The 9,009-nt window shown below is 35.6% G+C and overlaps 1 non-coding gene across 1 annotated transcript; it reads right to left on the bottom strand.

Moving 5' to 3' along the window:
* Positions 1–8,561: 8,561 nt before the first annotated feature.
* LOC112780821 (small nucleolar RNA R71) lies at positions 8,562–8,668 on the bottom strand. Its single transcript, XR_003191634.1, has one exon. It is a non-coding gene; the product is annotated as a small nucleolar RNA R71 (small nucleolar RNA).
* Positions 8,669–9,009: the final 341 nt, after the last annotated feature.

Genomic DNA, 9,009 nt, shown 5'->3' with positions numbered 1-9,009 from the left:
GTGGTTGTGATTACGCTGAATTGTAATTAAACTTAGATGCGGTTGTGAATTGTATTTTGAATTATTGATTATTGTGATGAATTAGCTGAGATTCTGATCTTCAATGATTTATTTTGAATTGTTTGATATTGAATTGAAAATTTGATATATTGGAATGGTGGTAAAATGAATTTGTGACGGGTTGAAATTGGTTGAAATGTGGCTGCAAATGGTGATTCATTTAATGTTACTTATTAAATTGAAATATGATGAGTTAATTATTGAATGAAATGTATTTGAGAAAAGTTAGTTGTGATTATTCTGAGTTATGATTGAAGTTGGATGCGGATGTGAATTGAGTTTAGGTTATGGCTGGGATATTGACTGGCTTCGTTGTCGTGAGTAGTTAACTGATGAGATTTACTTTGGTTTGAGGCTGCAATTGTTATTGGTTTTCTGATTATTTTAGAATTGTTGGAAATTCTGATTTTAGCCGATTATGCCAAGTTGTTATTATTGTTGATTTATGTTTAATTAGAGTTGATTTTGAGGACGGTTAAAGGATTGAAGGTTGACTACTGAACTATTTTCTTAAAATATGATCTTTAGAATAAAATGGTAACTTTGCTAATAACTAAATTACTTTAAAAACAACTAGAAATATAAAAAATTTTGTGTTTCAAATACTAGTTATGAATTCTTGAAGCTGAACTAGTTTACTTTTAAAGAATAGTTTATGGAAACTCTTATTTTAATTAATGTTAGAATGTTAGTTGTTAAACTGATTTATGATGAGATGATTATTGAGATTCTGTTGTTGTGATAACTGCTGATAAAAGAGCTGGAGATTTGTTGAGAAAGAGGGAACCCGTAAGGGTGTCTAAGTCTAAGTTTTAGGAGAGGTGCTGTCGGAATTTTGTAAAATTTGAGGTTTTACTTGAAAAAGTTATTTTAGATGGAAAGTTATATTATTGGTAGAAATTGTGTTTTGTAGTGATTGTTTGACAATTGATACATATGTAAATCTAATGACTTTGTTCACTAAGTTGTGATTGAATTGTGATTAATTAGTCCAAGTTTATATATTGAATTGTTAATTCTTGATAAGTTGCATTCTTGATTGGCTAGTTTTGAACTTTGAGAATAGATTCTTAAAGAATTAGTTAATTTTAACTTGTAAGTTCTAACTTAATTTTTACTCGAATGAAGATAGTGTTATGTGTTATTTTTTTATTTTGGTTTTCATTGTTTATATTTGCAGGGGTACAAAATTGATGACAACATGATAGACTTTATATTGACAGAAATATGTCAGAAGAGTCAAGAATTATAAATTCGATATAATATAATTTTATGTTAGGAAAAAGTTATGTTTAGTTAAATTTGTAGAACTTATTTTATTGTAAAAGAATCTTAATGACATGTAAGATATTTTAATTATCTATATGATTATATATCATATAAATGTTGAGTTAGTGGAATTAGAAAATTAATTGATATATCAATTATTTAATTAAATGTTTCAAAATGAGCTTTATATTTTTTGTAACTGAAAGAAAGAAAATGTTACAAAATCAAGTTACATTTTGTAACAAAATTTTATGATAGGAAAAATTAGATTGTCACCAAAAATATTTTGAAGATCAAAATTTGTTACCACTTTTGTAACGACTTCTAGTTTTTTGTATCATGAAAATTTGTTACAAAATATCATTTTGAATTGTAACAGTTCCATTTTTTGTTACAAAAATTTTTTGTAACGGGACATACTGCAACGGCCCTTTTTTTTTGTTACAAAATCCTTTTGTTTCAAAATTTCGATTTTTTGTAACAATTTTTTTGTTACAAATATTGCTTTTTCTTGTAGTGCGATTTAGCGACTGATTTGGGTGGTCGCTAAAACCATGGTCGCTAATAAAAAAATAGCGACCAACTTCAGTCGCTAAACTTTAGCGACTGATTTTAGCCACCGATTTGTTAACAAGGCCACCAAACCCTCAACAAAGAGCATTGGTCACTAAATTGTGACCAAATTTTCCGGCACCAAATCGGTCTCTGAGTAAATCGGTCGCTAAATAGCGACCAACCTTTCGGTCGCTAAATCGCTCGCTAATTTGCGACCAGTTTTTCGGTCTCCAATTCGCAACCGTTATTTCGGTCGCTAAATCAGTCAATAATTTGTGACCAACATTTTAGTCTCTAATTTGGTCGCTATGTGTGGACCTATATTTTAGCAACCAATATTTTAGTCGCTAAATCGGTCGCTAATTAGCAACCAAGCATTTTAGTGAATCATAATTTTTTAATTTTCATTTTTACTAAATTTTTATATTTATGCAATCAAATATTGAAAAACCATCAACAAAAAACCTACACTTTAACACATAAAAGTAAACAACACTTAAACAATAACCAAAATATCATAACACACTTAAACAATAACCAAAATAACTCATCAATTCAATATCATAGATAACAATAATAAGTAACACTCTCATATTAATAATTACATCATTTAAAGTCTATTAACTAACTAGCATCACAACTACTAATCACTCTTCAGACGTACGTTCACCATCTTCATCCTCTCCTATATTTGTTTCTCTACCTTCTAGTTGAGAAATCAGAATTTTAAAATTAAGTTTTTTCCATCATTTCTACATTGTTTCAAAAAGAAATAATTAATTCCGTTACAAGCTTCTTTGCAAGTCTCCAATTCAAGAAATTCCAAGATAGTAGCTGATTACCCGACAGGCCAATCGAACACCAACATCTTCATCATGAAGATGCAAAACCAAACGAGGGAGAGCAGCATGTACCTTGAAAAGACACTACAAGAAAATAAGCTTTCTGCAACGCTTTAAAAGTGTGCCGAAAAGTGCAAAAAAGCATGCCAATAGCTTTTCGGCACGCTTTTTGAGCTATCGGCACGCTTTTAAAAGGGTCACATCTACCAGCGTGCCGGTTGCTATATCGTCACACTTTTGTGGATCTATCGACACGCTTTTTTTGTTGGCACGCTTTCATCTCTTGCCACACTTAAAAAGCGTGGCCATAGCGTACCTATAGGTTTTAACCTATAGGTACGATTAAAAAGCGTACCGAAAAGTGCACATATCGCCACGCTTTTAAAACGTCCCAGAATGTATGCTTTGGGTACTCTTTAAAAGCGTGAAGATAGGGGAAGATATGGCTACACTTTTTAAACGTGCCAATAGGGTAAACATATGGCTACACTTTTTAAGCGTGCCGATAGCTGAAACAATGGCCACGCTTTTGAAGCGTGCCAGGTTTGTGGGATATGGCCACGTTTTAGTAGGAGTAACAAATCTACTATTCTACTACATAATTTTATATGATCTGCCTAATTAAAGAGAAGAATAGAAGGAATAGAAGATAGTAGAATGAGAAGCAGTGAATTCCATTCATGTGAAAAATTTAGAAATGTAACAACACTCCAATTTTACATATACCTAAAATCAAACCAATGAAATCAAAATTATTATTAGAAATGAAATATATATATATATATATATATATATTTCTTAATAATAATAATCCTGAATCCCAGCCACCCCACTTTAACACAGCATGCATTCTCCATTTTTAAAACACTGGTCTAGCTGCCAAAATCTGTTCAGTGAGTTTGTTGTCCTTGCCAATCTTGTGATTGGTGAATGTCTCAAGATTTCTCTGAAACAACCCAGCAAGCTTCAAGAGTGTCTCATTATAGGCCTTTTTGTTTGGCTACTGGAGAATACATAAATCAAAACAAAATGTTAAATTTAAAGACATTGACAAATGATAGAAAAAAAAGTGTTAATAGAGTTAAAAGAAAATTACTAACAGTGTTAATAAGATCAAGAGTTTGTATTGAATCAACAACCATAGCACGAGAGAAAAGAAGCTGGACTTTCTTCAATATGTCCTGAAAACATGAAATAAATTAAGATAAAAAAGTACACAAGTAAAGGCTACTTTCATATCAACTAAAGTAAAGGCTCCAATTAATAAACCTAAGGTCTTATTAGGTTGATATATTTAGGGTTAAGTGACATAGACTCTTAGTCCATAACTGTAGGATGCCATTAATTGGTGGTGGTTGGATTTCGGCATTTTTGGCTGATACTATTTTCTTGTTCTTATTAGTAACTTAGGTAACTTAGTTTCATTCCAAACTATAATGTTATGATTTCAAAACAAGAATAAAAATACATCATGAACCTAGGGTAGATTAAAATTGAATAATTGCTATAATCTTATGCCATGCAATTTATTACTCTTCCCAAGATGAAATCTAAAGGAAATAATAAAAAGCTGAAGATTTCAACAAAACATTACTGCAAAGCTGTGTTTGGAAAAATCTTGAGTTAAGCTATGATTTATAGCATAGCATTAGCCAAAAAAAATTCTAGGATTCAATTGCACATATGCACATGAATAACACAATCACAAAAACCTTAGAGTTTACCTTGATCTTCTTGCCGGTGTTTACATTAATAATAAACTCGCCCTTGCGGATCACACCCTCGTAAATTCTTCAACACCCAAAGCCGGGGGGTAGGAAAAATGAGAAAACAATCCAATAATTTTGTGTTATTTACAAAGTTAACACATTCAAAACAAAATATATGCAGACAAACACACACACAGGGAAAGTGATAAAATGGTTAATGGTGAGAGTGAAATGAGTAAATCTCGGTTGTGGGAGAACAAAATGCTCAGGAGGGGGAGGAGGGGAGGGGTAGTAAAATGATTTTGTTAGAAAAAGAGAGTTGAGGAGTATATTGGGAGGTGACAAAATGCTGAGGAGGGCATTCAGATTGTTGGTATTAGAATCAGACTAGGAGAGTGCTAGGTCTCTCAAAAGCCTGCCATTTGTCACACATTGTTTTTTCCTTTCTCAGTAAAGAACACATGACCTGGGGAAGGGTAAAGCCACATTGGATTTTACCATTTCCTTCAGTTTCTGTACTGTTTGATCTCTTTTCTACCTACAATTGGTACCAGTTGTTACATAGTCATATGAGATGTGACTTCTTTTTGTAATCATGTGAGCTCTAAAGTACTTCGACCACTCATGTACGATTATGCCGCCAAGAATTGCTCTCATCTCATAACAGCCGACTTCTCTTACTTGATACTGCCATATATATGTTGAAAAAGAGTTTGAAGTTATATTACCTTAAATATGTCAACTGGCCAAACTGCCCTTCTGATGCCAGGGCATTTTGGCCAGTTTCACTGACCTTTTCTTTACTGTTTTTAGGGTAGTTTCATGCATTTCCTTAGAAAATAAGCTAGTTTTGGGTAGATATTCAATTACATATTGATTCAAGCATACATTGTGCACTTTACATGATTTCATGAGGATTTTGCATGACTTTTATGACAAATTTGATGTTGCATTTCCCATGACTTGGACCAGAACTTTGATGCACTTGATTGCTTGATTTCAGGACAAAGGAAGCAAAGAAGAACCACATTAGTGGTTACGTTAGTTACACAAACGTGGGCACTAACGTGGAATGGGAGTAACTTGCAAAGTTAATGAGAAAAGTAATCGCCAATAATGCTCTCGAAGCCATCATTGCCCACGTTAAGAGTCACGTTAACTAAGTTAACGTGAACTCTAACGTGGAAGAAAGGAAAGGGAGCCAACGTTAGTGACACTTAACATTATCACTAACGTTGGACCAAGCTCATAAGTGGCCACGTTAAGAGCCACGTTAACTTAGTTAACGTGGCCTCTAACGTTAAGAAGTAAAGGGGAAGCCAACGTTAGTGACATTCAACTTTGTCACTAGCGTTGGCCAAGTCACAATAAGCCACGTTAACTCCCATGTTAACCTAGTTAACGTGGAAGCTAACGTGAAGAAAGTGGGTGGTCGACAACGTTAGTGACACCAAACATTGTCACTAACGTTGGGATTAACCCACATAAGCCCCAATAAGCCACGTTAACTCCCACGTTAACCTAGTTAACGTGGAAGCTAACGTGAAGAAGGATGGTGATCGCCAACGTTAGTGACACCTAACATTGTCACTAACATTGGAAGGAGCCCACACAAGCCACAATGAGCCACGTTAACTCCCACGTTAACTTAGTTAACATGGAAGCTAACATGAGGAGGAGAGATGATGAGCCAACGTTAGTGACATTCACCTTTGTCACTAACGTTGGAGATGGCTAGCACAGCCACGTTAGAGGCCACGTTAACCTAGTTAATGTGGACTCTAACGTGGGAGCTAAGGGCACATTGGAACGTTAGTGACAAAGGTAAGTGTCACTAACGTTCTCGAAGGTTGGCAAGCATACGTTAAAAGAGCCACGTTAACTAAGTTAACGTGGACTCTAACGTAAGGAAGGGGGAGACTTCTCAACGTTACTGGGAAAGGTGAGTCCTAATAACGTGTGCGAAGGACATAGAGGCAACGTTAGTGGCAACGTTTGTGCCACTAACGTTGAAGTTAACGTGGCTCTTACTTTGGTAAGGAACGTTAGTGAAAAAGGTAATTGTCACTAACGTTCTCGAACCCATATTTTCACTGAATGTTAACACCACTAACGTCCTAAGCTAAAGTCTCTGCCCACTTCACACTTTCTCTCTGCAAGTAAAGCCAAGCCCAATGAAGAAGATAACTGCTTCAAACTCAAGATCCAAAGGCCCATACCCAAGACTTGAAGAGCCAACTAGAAGATCAGAAGAGTAGTATATATAGGAGTAGCTTTGAATTGAAAAAGAGGGAGTTGGAAATTATAGGGAGCCTCTTGGCATAGAACTACTCTCTGTATTTTACTTTCTCTGCTCTTCTAGTTTCATCATGTATTCTCCATCTTTGTTTTCATTTTCCAGAGCTATGAACAACTAAACCCCTTTCATTGGGTTAGGGAGCTCTGTTGTAATTTGATGGATCAATACTAGTTTTCATTATTCTTCTTCTATCTTTTCTCTTGATTTTACTTGAAAGCTTTTGATCTTCATCCAATTGGGTAGTTATCTTGGAAAATAAGCTATTCAAACTTGGATCTCTTCTGAACCTTGAAAGAGGAATGAAGAGATCATGCTAGAAATGCTTTCTCATGCTGGACCAAATTGGGTTTAGATGGATATGCGACTATAATCCTCTCAACACTTGATTTGGGAAATGCATGTGGTATAATCAGTGACCATACTTCATCTCTTCTCATGAGCAATTGACCAAGGAATTGGCTATTGATCAAGATTTGAGAGATTGAATTACAAGGAATTTTAATTCGATCACTTAAGATTGCCAAGGAGATCAATGAGTGCATTGATTGAGGAAGAGATGAAAAATGAAATTGATCCGGAGAATGCAACATCTTCGAGCCCAATGAACTCCCCATTTCTGATCTTACCCATTCTCTTTATTTTCTGTCATTTACTTTTATGAGCAATTACCCCATTCCCATTTAAGATTCTGCAATTTACTTTCCGTCATCTACATTTATCTCTTTATTTCCAGCATTTACTTTTCTGTTATTTACTTTCCCGCCATTTAATTTTCTGCAATTCTCAACTCAAATTCTGATTCGCTCAACTAGAACATTCCTCTAATTAAAGTTGCTTGATCAATCAATCTCTGTGGGATTCGACCTCACTCTATTGTGAGTTTTTACTTGACGACAAATTCGGTACACTTGCCGAAGGAAATTTGTTATGAGACAAGTTTTTCGTGCATCAAGTTTATGGCGCCGTTGCCGGGGATTGATTGTGCATCAACAATGATTAAATTGGAAGATAACTAGATTGAGCATTTTTGTTTTGTTTGATTTAATTTTCTGTTTGAGTAATTTACTTTCAGTTCTGGTTAATTTCTTCCCTTCCCCCTACTTTGTCAATTTTCTTTGTTATTTACAATTCAGTTCACTAATCCACTAACTGTTTGATATATTGCATCACTCACACTAACAGTAACTCTAACAGAATACTTTCTGCATTTACTTTCCTTGCTTGTGCTTTGTTAGTTGTATAACAGGGAGAAGAAGCAGGGCTTCAACTTCCTTTGATTCTGAACCTGAGAGAACCTTCTTTAGATTAAGGAGGGAAGCAAGAGGAAAAAGAGTAGTTGGTGCTGAGGACGAGGAGGAATACTTTGAACCAAACATGGAAGAAAACATGGAGAACCATCATGAAGAAGAGGCTTACAACCATGGCGGAGGAGGTCGAGAAAATCATGCTAGGGAGGATAGAAGAGTTTTAGGCTCTTACATCAATCCAAACCCAGGAAACTGTGGAAGTAGCATTCAAAAGCCAACCATCCATGCCAACAATTTTGAACTAAAACCACAGCTCATCACCCTTGTTCAGAACAACTGTTCGTTCGGAGGAAGTGTCCAAGAAGACCCCAATCAACATCTAACCACCTTCATGAGAATATGTGACACAGTGAAGTCTAATGGTGTTCATCCTGACGCCTATAGACTGCTCTTATTTCCATTCTCACTCAAGGATAAGGCAGCCAAGTGGCTGGAGTTTTTCCCAAAGGAGAGCTTGACGACTTGGGAAGATATGGTGAACAAATTCTTAGCACGATTTTACCCCCCTCAACGAATCAATAGGCTGAGAGCTGAGGTCCAAACTTTCAGGCAACAAGATGGTGAGACTCTGTATGAAGCATGGGAGAGGTTTAAAGACCTAACAAGGAGGTGCCCACCAGATATGTTCAACGAATGGGTGCAGCTGCACATTTTCTATAAAGGCCTGTCATATGAATCAAAGAAGGCAGTAGACCATTCATCCGGAGGATCTTTGAACGAGAAGAAGACCATTGAGGAAGCCATAGATGTCATTGAAACAGTAGCAGAGAATGATTATTTCTATGCTTCTGAAAGAGGCAACACTAGAGAAGTAATGGAGCTAAACAATGTAGATGCTCTGCTGGCCCAAAACAAGCTCATTACCCAGCAGCTGGTTGACCTCACCAAGAAGATGGAGAGGAACCAAGTAGCAGCAATCACTACTTCATCAACAACCCATGAAGGAGTGAATGAAGAAGCAGAAGGTA

This window comes from Arachis hypogaea, chromosome 19 (genome assembly GCF_003086295.3).
Source record: "Arachis hypogaea cultivar Tifrunner chromosome 19, arahy.Tifrunner.gnm2.J5K5, whole genome shotgun sequence".
NCBI classification, from domain to species: Eukaryota; Viridiplantae; Streptophyta; class Magnoliopsida; order Fabales; family Fabaceae; genus Arachis; species Arachis hypogaea.
The sequence above is the reverse complement of the archived record's forward strand: the minus strand, read 5'-3'. Positions and strand labels throughout refer to the sequence as shown.